Here is a 20,640-nt window from a genome sequence, read left to right as displayed (position 1 = left end):
GGTGCGGGGGCCGGTGCTGGGGGCACCAGCGGCGGTGCGGCCAGCGCATCGAGGCGGCTCTGGAAAACAGACATGAGGCTAAGCATCTGGTCCATGGCTTTGCCCATCTGGGCCAAGTCAGTTAGTCCTGTGGCCGAATCGTGTACCGGTGTTGTTGCGACCGCCAGGGGGCCGGAACGTGTTGCGGTCGCCTGCCGTTTCCTGGCCGGCTGGGCCTCCGGTAAGTCTTTTGATGTGGGCTTCGCACCCTGGTGGACCTCCAGGGTTCAACCCCGGATACGCTTGGGGCGTCCTCCTGGGGGGGGGGGTGACGACAACTCCCGAGTCCTCCACCCTGCGGCCTTCTAGAAAACCTTGGGCCCACGCCGTGCCCTTCTCTCGGGCAAATGCCATAAAGTCTGCCCAGACCCCTTCCTGTGGTGCGCTCGGCTGCGTTTCCTCGACCGACGTTTCCTGGGAGAACAATGGACCCGGTGTCCCGACATTCTCCATGGCGGTGCTCCGATAGTACAGCTATGTGCGTCCCTTAGTGCCTTCGCCTCCGTTCCTAGCCCTATACTCGCGGGCGCTCCCTCACCGATCTGCAATTGGGAAAAGGAACGGTGATTAGTACATTTGGCATGCATCTCAAGTACACACAGCAGCTTGGCAATTACAGTGAATAGGCCTCCGGCCAAGGGAGTGCTGAGTAATTATCCCTAAACGCCTATCCAGCGCCTAGCGCGCCGGCTTGCCCTGTGCTTCACTAGCACAATTTCCTTCTCAGGGCAACAGCCTCATGAGCACAGAGAACTGCCACTGTACCATTTGGTTTTCCAGGGCACCCCGCCCCGTCACTTCTCTACATGACCAGCACACCGGATCGTGTCTGGCGGAAACCTCCGGGGGCCAGTGCAGTACGCCTAAGTTCACCCCGCCCCTGGTATCACCCGTGATCGAAAACTAGACTGACCGCATAGGACTCGTAGTGCCGCCCCGACCGGCCCCTGTTTCAGGAGCAAAGCCCGGGAGGAGGAGTGACCCCACGCCTAGCGCCCAAGGTGACCAGTGCATTGTAAACAATGTCAACAAACCAGTTTCGAACACTGCTCGATTCTCCCGCGCTGTGGGCGGCGTGACTCACTGGGGCCACAGACCCGGCTAAGCATATGCCCTGACACCTCCGTCATGCGTCCCCCCCTGCAAATGGCCGGATGCGCTATAGTCGCTGACCCCCCTCACCCGCCGGCTCGTCGTGCGCTCCCTACTCGAACTCTGGCACGATAATGAGGCCCGCGCAATGCAGCCGTCCTAACGCTCGCGCGTTAACCCCGCCTTCCAGGTCGGAACTCTGCCGGGCCTATGAGGGCGATGTGGGGGGGGGGGGGGGCCGGATCGGAGGCCCCATCGTTGCACCTGGTCCATGCCCGCCAGCCGATTCTCACCCCCGCAGTCCCGGCCCCGATGAAGCGGAACACCAAGCAGACTGCGGAACACCACCGGGCCAGTGCCTCGGTCCGCCGCCGGGAAACAATGCGATTACGTAACTACTTTAGCGGTTTTTCCGGCGCGGCTGCAGCCGAGGTATCCGGGCACCTTACATGAACATAAACATCACCATTACAGACGGACACATTCAATTTGAGGCAGAAGGAAAACATGTAATTAAAACCCGATTCAGTGATCTTGTTTGCCTCCCTAGGCTCGACCTGGTTCCCGCCGTCAAAGTCGGCTGGCCTAGCCAGTAAGCCATCCCTCTCCGCGAAACTTGCCCCCCCCCTAACCTTTAAACACCACGCTCAAACCGCGCTTAATTGCCGCGTTCGGCACCTGCATCGGGCGCTGCCCTAGGACGGTGACCGTGAAAACGGAGGCAAGCAGAAAGCAGAGAAGAGGGCCCCCCCCAAACGCACTGCTGCGAGACGGGCGGCGCCAAACAAAAGAGGGGTGGGGGGGTCTTGGAGGGTTGGGCATCCTAGAGGCCGTAAATTGCCCACCCTACTGCTGGATTGTGGCCTAGTGAGGGCGGGCAACAATCCCGCTACCTCCCGCCCGCCCGTCGAAATCTCTCTCTTTCAAATACCGGGAGCCGGGAGCGCGTTATCAATGATTTACTCCCATGGGCTTGGCCAACAGGCCATGTACGACGTTCTACACGACCAGTTTGAGTTTTTTTTTTTTTAAGTGTGGAACGAACCACGCATAATGGGGGGCGCTGCGACCTTAATGATCCCTAGACTGCTCGGCCATCTTAAACCCATACCCCATGCCGAGCAAGTTACGTGGGTTACCCAGGATCCCCGGCAGGAGCCGTTTCCGGGACCTGACCCGGTTTGCAGTGCCCCAGAAAGACCGCCCATGCCGCGAGGCCGCGAGTCGCCCAACCCCACCGTGAATTTAAAACCCCGTTGCATATAAATTGGTTCCGCAACCGACGCCATTGAAGGAGGCGGGTGGGGGGGGGGGGGGTCGGGGGATTGCAATGAACACCAAGCCACCCGACCTGAGCACAAAGGCATGCCACCTAACGCTTGGGATCCGGGAACAGACGCCTTGGCCATTGTACCCCACAGGCACAGAAGCACCTCTGGCCAGCCTACAGTGGGAACGATGTTCCTAAGTCCCCGGTACCTGCCGCCGCGCGTTGCCCATGCTGATCAAAACCCCAAATGGTTGCGCGATCGCTGCGGGCCAATTCAGTCAGCGTGAACAAGTTTACCCTTAACACGCAGACGCCCCGGGCACAACCCTCCATGCTCGTACATGCGGGACGGGCCGGCACTCGTCTCTGATCCACGCCCGACCTGACCTAGCCCCACTTCGCCTGCCCCCCACCTCGTAACCACCAACACCCGCCTAAAACGCTGTGACGCGGGCCATGGCTTGCGCCCCCCACACCCATGGCCTCCCGGGCCACAGGGGCCCTGTACACCTGGTCATGCCCAGGGACAGGGCCGGGGTGGGAGAGGACAGCAAGACTCACCGGATGATCGAACAACGAAGCACGACGTCGCCGAAGGTGGGGGGGTGGTTGAGAATCGAAGTTAGCGGCAACAACAGGTTTCTCGGAAAAACGAGAGGGCCCCCTAAGTAGAGGGAGCGGCCGCGCCCCCCGCCCCCAATGGCCCGCCTCCAGTTCAAAACCATAGGTGGGACATACCAAGTGGGCGTAGCCTCGTGCGCGAGGCCGCAACGGGGGGAAGGCTCCGACGGGCGGCCACTAACATGCTGCCCTGCTGATGTCCCACTGCTTGGGACGCGGGCAGCGGCATTCTCCAGTTCCAAAGTTGGAAGCTCTGGCTGTAACGCCACATCCTTGCCTGTATTCAGAGTATCCTCTGAAGGGTGGGCACTGCAGGAGCTCCGGGGCCTGCATCACGGTCCTGCTTGTGTAAAGGAAGAAACCTTATGTGAACGAAGATACTGCAAGAACTGCTTTTCGTAGTGGCACACGTGGGTATATGGATGTATAAAGAGGTACTGGGCAGCGTAAGGCACAATCAGAGCCTCTGAGTTGATGAGCTTCTTCAATTGCTGTGTTTCCTCATAATTAGTAAATAGGCATTTGCCGCATAATTCAGCAACTCCTATATAATCTGCTGGTTTTCCAGCTGCTTCTGTGACGACAGTGCTTCTTGTGCCACTTCAATGTCTTTCATCTAACCCACTGCGTTTCCGCCCGCGCAGCCCCCCAGAACCACTAGAAGCGTGCAAGGCGAAGAAGGCGCTCGCCAGAAGTGGCACAGGCAGACAGATGGGAGGGAGGCAGTTCTCCAATCTGCACACACACTTCGTTAACAGGAACACGCCCGCTTTCCTCCTGTGCGCCTGCTCAGACACACCAGCACGCCCCGTTTGCCAGGGGACCGTTCACCGAGCAAACGGCTTCGCAGCCTCGGGAGGAGCCGGGCGCGTCTCAATCTCCTTACGCGAGAGATTTGTGACTTCACTGCTGGCTTTCACCCCAGTCAGAGGTGCTGTCTTGCTGTGTGTTTCGGATTTGCAACTTCACCAGTCAGACTAGGAGCGGTAAGTACCTTACAGCGTCCGCTATGTACGGCTTAGATCTTAGGAGGCCTGGAGGGAAAGAGTGGGGTCTGCTAGTGCTGGGGAAGGGAGGGCTCAGTACAGGGTTGGGCCACGCTGACTGTGCTCTGTGTACACTAGAGTCTGTTGTACTTACTGTATAATGAGATCCCGTGACTCACTAAACCCGAGTAGGATTAGATATATACGCCTCCACTGACTTTATTCAAATTTCATAATTGACTATGCGAATGGGAGTGACGCATACCTTGAGTTTTTCGGGCGCAGTGTCTAACCTTTTGACCACATATTTCCGTGTTGTGCGATTACATTAGCTGGAATTAAAACGTGTCTCAGAACTGCGACAAAGTGGGCTTTGCGTTACACGTAAAACGCCTCACAACGTAGGTCACACAAGTTTACTATCCAACACCATTCCGCTTTACTTGCCAAGTGATTGGATGCATTGAAATTTAACATAATTTGTGATTTTTTTTTTTATTTTTTTTTATTTTTTTTATTGTTTCTATGGTTCTTCCAAAACTGACAGACTTTCCCATTTCTCTTTATTTTTGTCGCATTGTTTGTATGTCGCTTTAGTTACCTTAAAGTCAGTAGATAGGTTTTTCACGCCTAATTGCGAACATTATCTTTTTGGTCTCAATTACCTCATGGCATGTGTTCTCTCGCTTGTTAGAGATATTGTATAAACAAGGGGATTGTAGCCGCCTGTTTAATATTCCTGGGCTTCACTGTCAATCTTATTTGCTGCCTTCTAATTGGCTCCCGCTTGCTGGCATTTTTTTCTTTTTTTTTCTGCTGGAGCATGGACCAAGTACTGATTGCTGATCACGCTGTGATCGAGATAATAATTTTATTTTTTCTTCTTCCCTGCTCTCCTTGATGAGCCTCTTGCCATTTGTAGCTACTTTAAAGAAGTCCCTTTCTCCTTCGAAATGGTTGTTTATTGTGACAACAGATGTTATCTGCTTCCAAATGTATTTCCACTAAGACATGGACGCAATAGCTTTCTTTATATGATAGGATTTTTTTGCTAAATGCCATATGATTTTTGGGGATATGAACTGAACTGCTCAGAATCAGAGTTGTTGTGCAAAAACCTAACAAGTATTGGTAAAACCAGTAGGTCTCACCATTGATACTATTGGCTCTGCCATTTATTTTTGTTCATGCCATAAACCATGGGTATTGGTGACTTCAGCAATGATTTGTAGACATGCTGTATAGCATTGTGGCTAAACATATTAAAAATAGGGCTATGATGCATCCAGCACTAAAGCCCTTTAACAAAAAAAACATTTACACTGGGTATGCCACAGCCCTTTTTAGGTCGAGCCTGGGCAGCGCATGTGCTGCTCTGCGAGGCATGCTGTATTCGAGAATGGACTTGAAGCTCTGCCCATATTTTTCATTGGATTGTTAATTGTCCTTTTGTAAATGCTGGCTTCTGATTCGTTAATAGGATTGTTAGTCCCTCCTTAGTACCGCTTCATCTTCATTTGTAACCTCCCATGAGGACTGGCCCTTTTACTTCTGTTGTTAAACTGCATGTCTTATTTAGTCTGTAAGCACTATTTTCTTTAATGAGTTTCTCCTACTGCAGGCGCAACATGCTTTTCTGTACCATTCAGCGCGCCACGCGCACTTTAACTTTCTCAGCAGCCCAGTGTCGGCCACTTCTTTGAAATAACAAGAGTTTGAGCTATGTGCATTGTAAATGACAATGCATTTTATTTATGTATTAATTATCAAAACAGATAAATTAAAGGGATTGTCATTTACAATGCTAGTAGCTTAAACTCTCGCAAATGCGAGACCTATTACATTGCAAATACGTGTTTGAATTTACTCGCACTGCAAAGCATCTTAGTTGCTATACAGCATGACAATACAGCATGGCTAGAAAACATTGCCAAAGCCAGCAGCTCTCATAGGTGAGACCTATTGACTTTCCCAATGCTTGTTTAAACAGCCTACCTAACAGTTTCACCCTCATTTAAGGTAACCACTGCCCCCATTCCCTCCAAAATACATAATGCATTTATATGCAGAATCAGGGATCTAATGCACAAAGAGTCTGGCCGAAGCACAATTCCTTGTGTTGCTCTGCAACCCTTTGCAGTGCGAGGAATTCTCAAACCCCTTGAGCACAAAGGTACTACATGGAGTGAGGCGTAAACCATCTACCTCATTAATGTTAATGGGGTGGATATTGGTCATTGCAAACAGTAGACCCCCATCCCAGGCAATGTAGTGGCATTGTTATCTCTGTTCCTTAAGGACACAGAGTTAACAATGCCACAAGAAGTGTCACACAGTGATTGTGACGTCAAGGAGAGCATGCTCCTCCTGATGTCCCCCCCTCCCCCAACTTGGGCAATAACATTGTAAGCTGTCAAATATTGACACCTTAGATTTTGCAAATGGTTAGGACCTCCTATTGCAGAGGCTCTCTATTCCATGCTTTGAGACTGCAGAATCTGTTGCAGAGTATATGTGCACGCCTTTGCAAGTCACAAGGGAGAGGAATTTCCCAGGTAAGTACCAGTAATCTTCATTATTCATAATCAGTCATAGTCATTACTTGTGAGGTTATCCAACCTCATCCTCATGACCAAAAGTAGGAGTGGACATGATGTAATCTTACTAATCCCTTAGTTGTGGAGTAATCTGGCCAGCCACAACCCTTCCTGAACTACCAAGCCCTCTGAGGCCAGAAACTCAAGGGAGGGAAACCTGTAATGACTTTGAGGGAGGATACTATGGACTAAGGATTATGAAGATTACAGGTGATTAACTGTGACATTATTTATCTTTGTGTCGTACTTCCTCATCCCAGTCATTGCTTATGAGGAATACCAAAGATATACTGGTGGAAGAGAACCACGAGAATCAGTATTACTGCCAATAAACTTTCAAATAGTAAAAATGAAAAGAAAGTTATAGAAAAATTAATCACCAATCACTTATTCACAAACTTTGAGACCAAGATTAGTCACCATTCCTACACCCTGAGTCAGATGTCTCAAAACGGTGTGAGGAACTGCCCAGTTCCCTACAGGACAGATATCTGATAAGGAAACACCCTTAAATTCTGCCCAATAGACTGCTATACCTCTTGTTGATTTGTCCTGGATCTTAACGGGGGAGGGACCTTAGAAGACTCATAAGTCAAGGACATAGTCTTTATAACCCACCGGCTCATGGAAATGTCAGATGCTTTGCTATACTGGTTTACTCCACCAAATGTAACAGTTTGTGTTTTTCTGAAATTCTTAGTACATTCTAAATACATCACCATTGCTCTCCTCACATCCAAGTTATGCTACGATATGTTATGATTATTTGTTGAGCGCGGGTTTCACCTGGGAGGATAACCAGGTGCTAGAACTAAGTGAGGGTACTGTGCTGGCTGAGCCTATTGCCTTGGTAAAGATCCACGTCTTCAGTTTTTTGTGGAACTTAAGGACTGTGGAGGCAGCTCTGATGTGCAGGATATTTCAGGCTTTGGGGGCAGAGGTATGAAAAAGCTTGACCGCTAGGCTCTGGATGCCAGGAATGTGTGCAAGCAGAAAACCTTCCAAGCAGAGGTTTCTGGGCATGGTTTGGAAATTGATGCATCTGCTGAGATAGCAGGGACCTAGATTGTGTGTGCGTGTGTCTGTCTGTCTTGAAGGGTGTGTGTTTGTGGATGGGGAGGCTGTGGAGGTCTCTGAGGTGCAAGGTGATGTGTGCAGAGGGGGGACGTGAGTGTGACTGAATTCTTATGGTCAGTTGGGCAGTGATACCGACATAGAGAGCGTTGCTGTAGTCCAGTTTTTGGTGATGAGGGCTTTGTTGATGGTTCTGCGTGCGTTGGTGGGGAGCCATGTTAAGATTTCTTTTGAGGCTCTTCAGGGTGTAGAAAGAGGAGGAGGCTACTATGTTTACTTGGCTGGTCATCAAGGGTTGTTTTTCCACCACTAACCCTAGGTGCTTGGCTTGGAAGGCTGGGTGTTCCTTCAGAGAGTCAAGGGGTGAGCTGGTTGTTGTCGTCCTAGGAGATGATGTTGATTTTGTGGGCTCTGATCATGTTGACCTCAGGAGGCATGTATGCATTGAACAGTATGGGGGCTGAAAGATGATCCTCGTGGCACTCTGCAGATTAGGCTGGCAGCGGTCGAATTGTAGGGACCTAGGCAGACCGACTGGGTGTGTCCGGTGAGGACAGAGCAAACGCAGCAGAAAACGGTAATGCCGGCTTCTTGGAGCAGTTGAATGAATGTAGATGTGTCGAAAACAGCGGTTAGGTCAAGTAGAAGGAGGACTTTAGTGTCTCCTTTGCACATTATCAATCGGATTTTGTTTTTGGTGGCAATGACAGCAGTCTTGGTGCTGTGTTGGGCTGAAACTGGATTGGGTGGGTGCGAAGAAGTGGCTATTTTGCAGGGTGTTGTTGATGAAGGAAAAAAGCTATATTTCTTTGGGCAAAGGAAGAATAATGTCCTGTCTCTATGAGATAAAGAGGAAACTTTGAAAAGGACCCTGGATTACTTCTTACCACAATTCCATCTTCTAAAATCCTTAGACCAGGAGATTTACACTTAAAGCACCCAATTCACGTATACTTCTGGCTGAATTGATAGCCACAAGAAGCGCCACTTTCAAATGAAACCACGTAAGCACTACCATGGCTGCACCACTTTCAAAGTAAACCACTTAAGCACCACCATGGCTACAGTTTGAAAGGGAAACCATTGTAATGATTTAAGGACCAAAGGTACATCCCATGGTGTAAAAAAAAGAACGAACCACTGGTCTTCAAATGGTGTAGCTTTTCAGTAGTCTAAATATTAAATCTCCATTATTTGGAAACATTTCCCTGGTTTCCTTAAAGACTAATCGCTGCCCACTGAGCTCTTAATGCTGCCACTGACAAGCCCTTGTTGTAACCATCAAACACAATTTCAGAACTGTCAGAGTCTCACAATCTGTTGAAGAGCTCTGATTTTCTGAATACCATTTAAAAAAAATATTTCAATGTCTAGAATAGGATGAGTGAAAGGATGTCTAGATTAATGAATTACAGCGTCTAAATGTTCAGGCTCTCCTTTCCTTCTTAAAACAACCCTTATAACTTCCAAATCAAAAGAGTCAAATGAGTTAGGGATAGAGACCCTTACAGGGGTGTGGAATTTAATAAAATATCTACTTTTCTATAGGGCAGGTTGCTTCTTAAATCTACTTGCCCTGTAACAAAATCCACTTACCCCTTTGGTTCCATGTAGTGCAGCGACACATTATGGTGGCAGCAATCTCATTATATAAGAGCTCTGATATAGCCTCTCTTATTATGCCAGGGCTCATACCATTGTAGTGTTTGAGGGCTTGCAATCCCCTTATGTCGCCATGTTTCCGCAGATCTACATACTTAGTGTGAAGGTAGTGATAAGCAATAGTTCCAGGGTTAGAATGCTCTTTTGAGTCTATGCAAACCTACTAACTTGCATGTTTTAAGGTTTTTCAGCAACTCTTCTCTAATCTTTTCCCATACTGAGAAATGTTGGAAATTTACTCCGGACAATGGCAGGCGTAAACCCTCTTCCATAGTTGGGGGAAAAAATGATTGGAGGGAAAGTGGATTTGCAAACACTCAGATTTTCGCATGAGCAAATCTACACATGCAAATTTGCTCATGCTAAAATGCAGTTAACAGATATTTTCTAGGAGTACTATTTCTTGTCCTACTATTGTAAATTCTTGGGAATTCACTAAAGCCATTTAGCTGCACTTAATGCAAGGACATATACCATGGGTGCACTTTTGAGACTTTCTTTAATAATTGGGGCGCCTAATTTGGTCTGGCGTTGTCTGTGACCTTTTGTGTTTATTAAAATTCTGTCTCTATCTCTGTATCGGCTGGCTTTACTGTGAGTGACAGCATTCTGCTCTTTCACAAGGAGCATATCGGCACACAGAGTAGTTTTTTCCAGTGCCAGTAACTACTTTGGCAGTGTGTGCTTTCTGAGACCAAAAACTATTTTTGCTTTTGCCAATGTTTGTTATAATGGTGAGGTCCCGGCAGCTCCCACACCAATAAGGTTTTATAAAAACCATAACAAAACAAGTCACACATTAACAAAACTAAAAAGCTGACCATCAATTTAAGATCGACTGGGTTTGCCAATGCTTGTTTATTTTTGTTTCCTATAATCTTATTGAAACTGGTTACTCTGATTCTCCATTATGAATATTTTTGGGAAATACTAGGATGCATCAACACATGTTACTAAATGATGCTGCAAACAAATGGTACCTGAAATGTTACAGTAGTTTAGCAAAATGTTTGTTTTCCTGCTTTTGTTTTTGAATGAACATTTTATTTTGAAAGCAAAGCATCAATCGTGCTTTCAAGCTTCTGCAAATATTTGTATCAAATCCGAGAGCATTCTGCGAGCATTATTCATAGCCTCATATTGCTAAACTTTGAAAATGTGTGTACACATTTTTATACTGGAACCACTGTCGGCGCAGTCTGAGCTTACAACATTTACTTAGAGCGTTCATCCTAATAATAAAGGTTTTTAATTAATGAACCATAAAAAAATAGCATTAACATATGGACACAAATATTACCTTAACTTAAAGCAGTGCCTTTACCTGATCCGTAATGTGGTACTGCAAACTGGCTGCCAAAGGGTTTGTGCTGCAGGGGGTTGGGCCTACTTGGCCCAACGACAAAATACACATGAAAACTTGTTGCCCTTGACCCCAAACAATATGTCCCAGGCATCGGGCTATAGGAATTCCACATCCCTGCCCTTGATTTACCAGAGGGGAGGTAAACACCAGAATTTTCCATGGGGATAAGGAGAGATATTGATAGAAGTAGAGGGAGAATAATCTTGGCTGGAAAGGAACGACTACCACTACTTTTACCTTTTCCCTTTGAATCCTCAGCAGTAGTTTGGGAATGAGAGAGAAAGGAGGAAAGGCAAAAAGTAGTTTTCGGATTCATTGAATCGTTACCCATCCACCCCCATGCACTTATTGTTGGAATTTGAGTGCAAAAGCATTTCAGCTTTGCAATGTTGGGAGAAGTAAATTGGTCCAAGAATGGTTTTTTAAATCTGTGATGTATCTCCCTGAATGTTTTTTGTGATGAGCACAGATCTTGAGCGGTTGAAAACATTCAATTCAAGTAGTCTGCTTGGACATTGTCTTTCCGTTTGAAAATACTTGGCTGCTAGAATTAGAGGTAGGAGCTTCACCCAATTCACTATCTTCTGCCACAAGATTTATTGAAAAGAATTTTGATCTCCCTTCGGTTGTTGATGTAAGCCTTTGTCACACAGATGTCCTTCTGAACGAGAACATAATGTTGCTTTCGAATGTCTTGGAATGTTTTTAAGGCTTCTCATATTGCCAATTGTTCTCTCCAATTTAAAGATTGTGGTTTCTGCTTCCACAACCATCTTCATTGAGTTGTGTGTCTCTCCAGAGTTGCTTCCCATCTTGCTAAACTGGCGTCTGTTAGGAGGTAGGGAGGGTTGGGATTTAACAGAAACCCCTTGGTCAGAGAGGATGTCTTGAGTCACCAAAGAAGCTGCATTCAAATTCAATTTATGACAGGAATATTCCTCTTGTATTCTATTGACACTGGTCTCCAAAATTTCGGAAGATGCACTACTAAAGGTCTCAGATGTTATCTCGCCCAAGAAACAAGGAAGACATATTAGGCCATATGTCCTTTGACCGTGAGCCATAATTTCGCTGATGCCTTCTTTTGTTGAAGCAGGTGACATAAGGTCTGTCTGAACCTGTCCACCCAGTTTTGATGGAAATAGACCATGCCTTTGACTTTATTGGAGAGTGCTTCAATGAAAACCCCTCTTGGGAGGGGACCAGCTGACACTTTATTTGATTCATAATGAGACCATGAGCTTTTAGACAATCCTCCATGATTGTTAAACTCTCTAGTCTCTTGTTCTGGACAGCAAGAGTCAATCGTACAGGAATATCTGGAGACGGAGAGGAGCAATACTTTTTCTGATGACCCTGGGGTCAGATCTGATCCTAAGTGTTAACATCTGGAACTGATAGTGGATGCCAAAAGTGCAAAACCTAGACATTTCAGATTTTCGGCTGCAATTGGGATGCAAATGTATGCCTTCGCTAGGGCTATAGTCAGTATCTAGCCCTTTGGAATAATCATAGGTATTATTTTCTGTATTGTCTCCATTGTAAAATATATGTTCCTTGACCATTTGTTTACGTTCTTCAAGTCATTTAACAAAAGGCAGCCTCCTTTCACCCACTTAGTCAGAAATACCCTTAAATAGATAGAAATCTTTTCCCTGTTGAAGTTCTGAAACTTGGTTTATAGCATTCTTGTTGATCAATGATTTTAGATACTTCACCTTGTCTTTGTATGATGGATTTCACGTTTGAATGGTCTAGGTATCCGGGGCAATAGAAAATAATTCTATTCTGTAACTTCTCTCCACTATCTCTGGGACCAGGAGTCTGAAGTGAACTGATTCAAAGCCTCTGGGAAGTGAGTAAACCTTACTCTAACTGGCCAATCTAGGCCACTTTTGGCAGAGTGAAGATCTTTGTGATTTGTTCCTGGAGAAGATTTGCTCTTGTTCGTTTGAGGTTTGAAAGACTTCCCTTTTTGTTTATTTGGCCCCTGGTTATTTTGTCTGTGAAGGTTGCCTAAGTGATATGGTAGTCTTCAATTCAGATGAATAGGAGATGAAGGACTGAGTGTCTGAATGATGAGAAATGCTTCTTCTCATTATAAATTCTATGTAGGTTCTCATCTAATTTTGGCCCAAAGTGCTTTGTACCCTCTAGTGGCATTCATAGGGCAGCATTCTTCTAAGCTTATTCTGTCTTTCATGAAAACATTTCTTTGTGCAGCTACTGTTATTCATAAGGCTGCTGCCCTTACTATGTCAAATGAAACGTCAACATAAATTCTGCTTGTTTCTCCAAACCTCCATTGAACGCCAAACTGTCTTCTAGAACAGCTTTGAACAGCTCCTTGCAGTCAAACAGCATGTAGTGACTGTTGTGTGCCCTCTAAATTCTATCCTGCAATACCAGATTGGCGCCAACATAAGCTTTCTTGAAGGCTGAATCTGCCTTTTTTGTCTGTAGGGCCCTTAATCATATTTTCTTCCGCCATGGAAGTGAATTATACTAGGCTGGTCACCCAGGCATCTACTGGCATTGACTTGGGAAACGTTTCCTGATGTCCTCCAAAGGATAGAGCTTGGAGATGACTTGAGGCACAATAATTGTAGGAGGCTGGCTTAGTATATGGCGCACACTTAAGTGATGCACCTTGCACTAAACCAGACAACCCTTATGGTGATTTTAGTCGTCTTTGATAACCATAGAAAGCTCTCAAAGTGGTAGCTGTGGAGAGCAGCCTTTCAGACTTATCTTGAAATAGTGTAAAGCTGCTTGTTTTACCAACTTTAATCAATAGTGTAAGTTAAATGAAAAAGAACCACACAGTGTTTATATAAATAATGTCTATTTATTACTCGACACAATCACTAAAACATTGGCTTTTGTGCTACCTGGAGATATCAACACAATTCACAAGAATACTTTAAAATAATCAGGTAAGTAGCACAAATATACACTTGTCTCCAGGGGCAGACCAAACTATGTATTAAGAACATTGAATGCAAACTGCAAAGGAGAACAGGACTTGGACCAGAAAACTTTGAGGAGCTGGGGACACAAGGAACCACCCAAGATAAGTAAGTACCCAGGGACCCAATGAAGGCTGTGTGCAGAGTGGAAACACAGCTGCGTGCCCAATGGAAGTCAATGGAGAAGTCGCGGTTCCAGTTTTAGAGAAGGACACTCCCTGGAGGATCCTGTAGAAACTATTTGGAAGACAGAAGGTTGGAGAGCCACCCTACCTGTGGATGCCCCAGGAACAATGCACCAGTGAAGCCAGGTGCATTGGGGTGCAGTGATGTCGAAACCTGCTGTAGAGCACAATGGGGGACGTCAAAGAAGATTTCTCTGGAGAAGACTGTGAAGGAGTCCGGTGGAATCCAAGGGTGGATTCTTGATGTGATGAACCTGCAAGCAGAGGGGACAGAGTCTATGCCACTCGGAGGTGACCAGGAGGCACGGAAGCACAATGCCAACCAATGTCGAGAGGTTCAGAAGAGATGACGGTGACCTTCTAGCTGCAGCTGTGAGGACCAGGCAACACTGAGGAAGACCAGGAGCCGTACACAAGCTGTCCCATGTTGGTGGCTAGGTGGCCGGTGTCTGGCGAGAGCAACAACAAGCCTTGGTAGCTGCAACTGGTTTGGAGAACGAAAAGGAGCAAACGCTTGGGCCAGCAAGGTCCAACGGACTCTTTAAGTGCAGGAGAGTCAGAGCATGCCCCAAGCAGATGAGCCCACTGAAGCAAAGGAAGACTCCCGAGAATACCCACAGGCCAGGCACAGGAGTCGCAAGAGGACCTCAAGCAGCTCGCCAAAGTTGGAGGCACACGATGCAGGAGATGCAGGGAGGACTCTGTTCTTGCGGAAGTGAGGTGCTGGAGGCTGGAGCTTTTTGTAGCCCAAAGATCTCTGGAGTGCAGAGCCAACAAGCCTTGGCAACAGAAAGTCGATGTAGTGCACAGAGGTTTGGTCGCAGCAGCCCTGACGAGGGATACTGCCCTCCAAAATGCAAGGAAGACAGGTCAGGTCTCTAGAGAGCCACAGAACCACCACTTGTGTTGCTGAGCCTTGGGATATCCGTGGAACGTCGGGAGCATCTAACCGTACAGCTTCGTTGCCTTGTCTGCAGAGGAGTGACTCCTTCAATCCAAGGGAGATTTATACAGGTGCCCTTGAAGCACAGACGACGCAGAAAACTTGAATAACAGAGAGACCAGAAGCTGCAGGAGTCTTCCTGGGTGCAGTCTCGGTTCCTGTGTAAGTCCAAGTGTCCAGACGATTTAAGAGTGATGTAGTTTCAGGGCTGAGTCTGTCCCCATGACAAATCTGAGGTCCCAACCACAGGGGAGGGTGTGGTGGTCATTCCTCTTGGCCCAGGACTGCAAAAATCCGAATGCAAAATATCACTCTGCTACACTCTGCACTTCAGACCTTTACGCAGCATATGACATCAGTATCCGCCCCTTTTACATGAGGGCCGAGAGATTTAGTAACATGCACGCTTTATTGTTTTTGTGTACCTACGACTGGATTATGAACTTTACGCCTTGAAAAAACCCCAGGCCTGCACGCCACAGGGGGCAAAACATGTGTTGGCTGTAATTCTTTGCGTCATACTTTGGCTCACTAAAACTATTTGGATGGATAATAAAAATTGATAAGCTGGACTCTATCTTGGCAAAGATTTGTGATGGATATTTCATTGGCTATCCATTGGAAAGAGGATTGACCACCACACCCTGTTACCAGCTCTGGTGGATAGGTAACCCTGCCGTTTGTAACCTTTCAAACTGTCTTAATACTGGTTCTGTAGAAGTAGACAGTAGATCAGTCACTGAAAACCCTATATTCATCCATATCTTGGATAAGATTTCAGGAAGCATCTCCCTGTCAATATTCCTGCCTTATATTTTGGTTGCATGAATAGATTCACCTTCCTCCTGTTCAGCACTCCTGAGAGAGAGTGCTTCCATCCTCTTCTTCTTTTTCTTCATAGAGATCTCTTGCATTCAAACCAAAGTGCACAAGAGAATCCTGTTAACTCCTTCTTCAAAGGAGTCCTCCCCTTCTGGTTCTCTGAATCTTTTGTACCTCTTCATGGTGGGGGGGACCTACATCCCTACTTGGACGTGGAGTCATTGCTTGAAGATGGGTCATGATGCCTAGATGTCTTATGATGCTTCCCCATAACTTCTTCATTGCATAGCATTATACGTAAATATGGCACAGAAGTATTGTCCTGGAATTTGACTGCAGTTCAGGCGGTGGTTCATGTTAGTTGGTCCTTGGTTGTGGAAGGCTTTGTAAGCGTGTGTCAGTAGTTTGAATTGGCATCTTTTCTGGATGGAGAGTCAGTGGAGGTTCGTCAGGTGCTTGGTAATGTGGGTACATTATTAGCAGGTTGAAGATCAGTATGGCTAGTGCGTTCTGTATCATCTGGAGCCTTCTCATGAGTTCAGTGGTGGTTCCTGTGTATATTGCGTTGCTGTAGTCCAGATGGCTGGTGATAAGGACTTGTGTAATAGATTTTTATGGGGAGCTATTTGAAGATTCTTCAGAGCATGTGTGGAAGCAGGCAGAGGAGACTGAGTTTGTCTGTCTTTTCATGGTAAGCCAATGTCCAGGATGATGCCAAGGTTGTGGGTGTGGTCTTTTGGTGTGGGGATGGATCCGAGTTTAGCGGGCTATCAGGTGTTGTTACAGAGGGAGGCATGGTTGCCTAAGATCAGCACAGTTCTGTCCATGTTGAGCTTCAGATAGTTGTCCTTCATTCAGGCTGCGAGATTCTCCATGCAGTTGTGGAAGGTGGTCTTGGTGGTGTCAGGGTCTGCAGAGAGCGGGAGGATGAGCTGGGTGTCAGTGGCATAGGATTTGATGTTGATTTCGCAGGTTCTGATGATTTCTGGTAGATGAGTCATGTAGGTGTTGAAGAGGGTGGTGCTGATGGATGAGCCTTAAGGGATGCCGCAGATGGTGCTCGTGGGTTCCGAGGTAAAGGGGGGGTAGGCGGATTCTCTGGTTGCGGCCGGTTAAGAATGATATAATCCATCTGAGTGGGTCTCCCTTGATTCTGGCCTGGTGTACGGAGGGAAACTGTCGAAGGCTGTGGAGAGGTCGAGAAGGATCAGGGCGGCCGATTATCCTCTGTCGAGTATGTTGTGGATGTCGTCCGTCAGGGCGATCGGGCCGATCTCGGTGCTGTGGTTGGCTCAGAAACCGGTTCGGGAGGCGTCTAGCAAATTGTTTCTCTCCAGTTGTTCGGTCAGCTGCCAGTTAATGGCCTTCTCCAGGACTTTGGCAGGAAATGGGAGCAGCAAGATGGGATGGTAGTTCTGGGGTTCGCTGGGGTCTACGGAGGGCTTCTTGAGGAGCGGTCTGACCACTGCATGTTTCCATGCGTCAGGAAAGGAGGCTGTTGCGATAGATGCGTTGAGGATTTGTGGTGAGTTGGTGGCTGATCTCATGTTTCCTAGGTTGATTAGGCAGTGGGGCCAGGGGTTGTGGGTGATCCAGAGTGGATGGAGTTCATAATCGCTGTGGTGTCCTGTGTGGTGAGCTGTTCCCATGCGGTGAAATGTTGGTATGGGGAGGTTTCCGTTGGAGCGAGGAGGCTTAGGAGGTCGTGGGTTTGGGCTCGAAGTTCCTGTAGATGGTAGATATCTTGTTGTGGAAGTGATTCACAAGCGTCAGAGTTCCTGTGAGGGGCGGATTGTGTTCTTGGGGGCTGTTGGGCAAGAGAGCTCTCTGATGGTGATGAGTTCCTTGGTGAGGTTGCTGCTAGCCTCTATACGGTCTACAAGGGCATCCTTTTTCGCTGTGAGTCATTGGTGTGGCCATGTTCTCTCCAGTTGTTTGCAGCTGCCTTCCATTAAGCTGAGTTCAAGTGTGTACCAGCTGGCTTGTTTGGTGGTTCTGCAGGTTTTGGGTGATTTGATGGGGCAACTCTGTCAACGGCGCTGGTGATCCAGGTGTTGAAGTTCTCAACTGCCTGTTTCAGTTTAGATGCAGCATCGGGCTAGGTGGTGTTGAGGGTGTCTGTCCATTGGGTTTGTGCCACTCTCCAGCAGCTGTGGAAAGAGGTGCTAGGAGGGATGGGGGTTGTGCGAGGTGATCCTGTGATGGTGAAGTGGACAATGGAGTGGTCGGTCCAGGTGAGGTCCGTGGTATGGCTGTAGTTGACTCTATTGCTGGACGTGAAGATAGGGTCCAGAGTGTGTCGTTCTTTGTGTACGGGGTCTGTAACCAACTGGGTGAGAACGATGTTGTCCATTCATTTCAAGACTTTAGTGGGCTTCATGTCTGTGGGGTCATCAAGTTGGAAGTTGAGGTGTCTGAAGATGATGTAATGCTTGAATTCGATGGCGAGTGGGGTGATAACCTACTTGCTTCCAGCGTGCTCCTAAATTTACTTGTAGTTCATGCTGGAAAGTGAAAGGACGAGTATGCAATCTAATGCCCCTTTTTTTGTGCATGTTCTGCTTACAAACCCGGTTCCCAGCATCCATGCGCATGGCAGAGGTTTCATGGTCTGAATAACCAAAAAAAGGGGCCGGCTGTGTTCCCTTACCTGCACCCGGTACCCTTTGCCTGCAAACATTTGCCAACATTTCTGACCTAGTGTTCTGGGTAGGAACAGTTTTAATACCAACAAGTCTTCTTTCCATCCTCCAACAATCCTGAGGGAATAAAAGACTTATTTGAGTAAACAAACACAAGGAACCAGGTTTACCTTCTGTGTGTGACAGACGACTAGCCCTACCAGTGCCCAGCAAGGTGTGCTCTGTTTGCCCATGTTGCCAAACCAGCTCGGCAGAGATCTCAATCCTATATCCATGACTCAGTCATGAGAGAGGTAAATAATCATGAAGGGTTGTGGGCTGACCGTGACTCATACCACCCCAGACCTCGAAAAATCATAAAAATGTAACTAAACCTGCAGGTCTAGTAACTTGAATACTCTACCTAACTGTAATGTACGTGACCCATAAACAGGTCTCAAATTGTGTGATCCTAGGCAAATACTTTATTTTATGAAGCAGCTTTTTTCCTCATTATTAGATATGAGCACCTTCAAATGTGCAAGTTCAGCATATCTGCTGTACATAAAGACTTTTTAAAAATGTATTTAATAGACTGAACGTTTGGTTCATGTATGATAAGAATCAAGCCCAAATATAGGGTGCACATGGCCCCTGACTTGCCTCTTAGTTTACTTATAGCATTATCTTCTAAACAAAACAAATGGGCTCAACATTCAATATTCTTCCCACATCAGGTTTCTTTAAAGCCCAGACATGAACTGTTACATTGTTTCACACAATATTGGGTATACAATTCAAAACATCAGATTCCGCAGCAGTATGATGTAAACACATTTGAGATAGAAATGGATATTTATCACTACATTCAAAAAGAACACCATCGGTGAGCATTTAATGACCGCATTAGTCTTTTGTAATAAATTAAGCCCCAACAAATTAAAGGTACTTTGATCATAAACCACAAAAGAATGTTTGTTCATAATTGGAACAATGGTAAACATCACAGGTTGACTAATAGAACTTGTAATGGCAACATTTGAAATCCTTCTGGAGCTGTTGGTCATCTCTGAGAGGGATAAGTAGGGAGCAGTATTGGCTGATACGGTGGAGTAATTGGCACCAATGTCTATGAGAAACTTAACATTATGACCATCAATGTCTCCTTGAGCATAAGACGTCTGATGATCTGACAGTGCAAGCGCCACTACTCCTATTTCCCCTCTGGGGCACCCCTATGCATAACAGACCTCCACTATAGATGTCTTGGGCCATCATTCGAAGTGGAGGCGGGCGCTAGGTGGCGCGCTGACAAGATGGTCGCGCGTACGTGAAGCTCCCGCTGCCATCATCCTGGTGATTATCCTGCCAACTGGGCTTCTTTACACTACCAGATGCCGCCAGTCGCGAAGCCTCTGCTCCCTGCCGCCCTGCGGCAAAATTCGGCTGCCGCAACCGCCTGCTGGTCCGGCTCTGCAGCGCGGAGGCTGGTGCCGGTGAGGAAGGTGGAGCGGGCGGGGACCTGCTATCGGCTACAGCGGGTACTCCAGCCGGCGGCTCGCCACGAGGTGACCAGGCCGCGCTGGTCGGGACCTCCGCGGCGGAAACAGCGAGATGCCGCCGGACCTCTCCACTGTGGCAGCCTGTGTCAGCGGTAGTGATGTGAGGAGGACCTGCCCGCCGGTGTCCTGCTGGGGACGCTTCAACATGCAAGATGTGCTCGGCGGCGCGGTGAGTGCGAAGAGGGCGCGGAAGCGGCCGCAACTTGCGGGCGGTGCTGCAGAGCACCAACTTTGGTGGCGCTACAGCGAAGCGGACCTACTGTGGACTCTCCGGGGTGCTGCCTGAGATATATGTAAGGACACTTGGAGTGCCTAGACGTGGGGCCTGCTTGATTGCCTGGCGGGCCGCCTGGAAGGGCTCCGTGGGCCCGTTGGGAGCAGTGAGGTGACCTGGGAAGTGAGACAGGCCTCTCTGTGCCCGGCAGTGGAGTGGCGGGCCCGGCGGCGGTCAGTGAAGTGGCCATTGATGTAACAAACTGCCCTGCGGCCCGCGGCAGCGGCGTGGGAGCCTAGGACTTTGGGGGGGGGGCCCGCCGCCTGAGGTCTGGTCAGCAGATAGTGGATGGACTGGATTCGGACAGTGGGGTGAGCGGCTGCGGAGTAAGGGGAGACAGTGCTGGTGCTGGGATGAGGGGGGCAACTGAGCTCACTGCACATGCGGGAGGTGCTGGCGCGTAGCGGTGGTGCCTGAGGCCATCGTATCCAGCGCAGATTTGAGAGGACGGGAGAGTCGCGGACTGGACTGCTTCCCTACTGGTGCAAACCGCGTGGAGTGCTCTGATATTATTGGAGCTGGAGTGCCGTCTGAAACGTGTTGCTGACTGTGCCGCG

The 20,640-nt window shown here is 47.8% G+C and overlaps 1 protein-coding gene across 6 annotated transcripts in view; it reads left to right on the top strand.

The window, feature by feature from the left end:
* Positions 1–3,412: 3,412 nt before the first annotated feature.
* CPNE3 (copine 3) overlaps positions 3,413–20,640 on the top strand; it is a 434,216-nt gene continuing 416,988 nt past the window's right edge. For 2 of the 6 annotated variants that reach the window (XM_085605322.1, XM_085605319.1), the window contains exon 1: positions 3,818–4,008. The gene's annotated coding sequence lies outside the window, so the exon portion shown is untranslated. Of the gene's footprint in view, positions 3,433–3,790; positions 4,009–20,640 lie in introns of those variants that run through there. The other 4 variants (XM_085605326.1, XM_085605317.1, XM_085605318.1 and 1 more) reach the window with 4 other exon arrangements.

This window comes from Triturus cristatus, chromosome 5_1, assembly GCF_964204655.1.
Source record: "Triturus cristatus chromosome 5_1, aTriCri1.1, whole genome shotgun sequence".
NCBI classification, from domain to species: Eukaryota; Metazoa; Chordata; class Amphibia; order Caudata; family Salamandridae; genus Triturus; species Triturus cristatus.
Note: the sequence above shows the minus strand (reverse complement) of the source record. Positions and strands in the feature narration are given on the sequence as shown.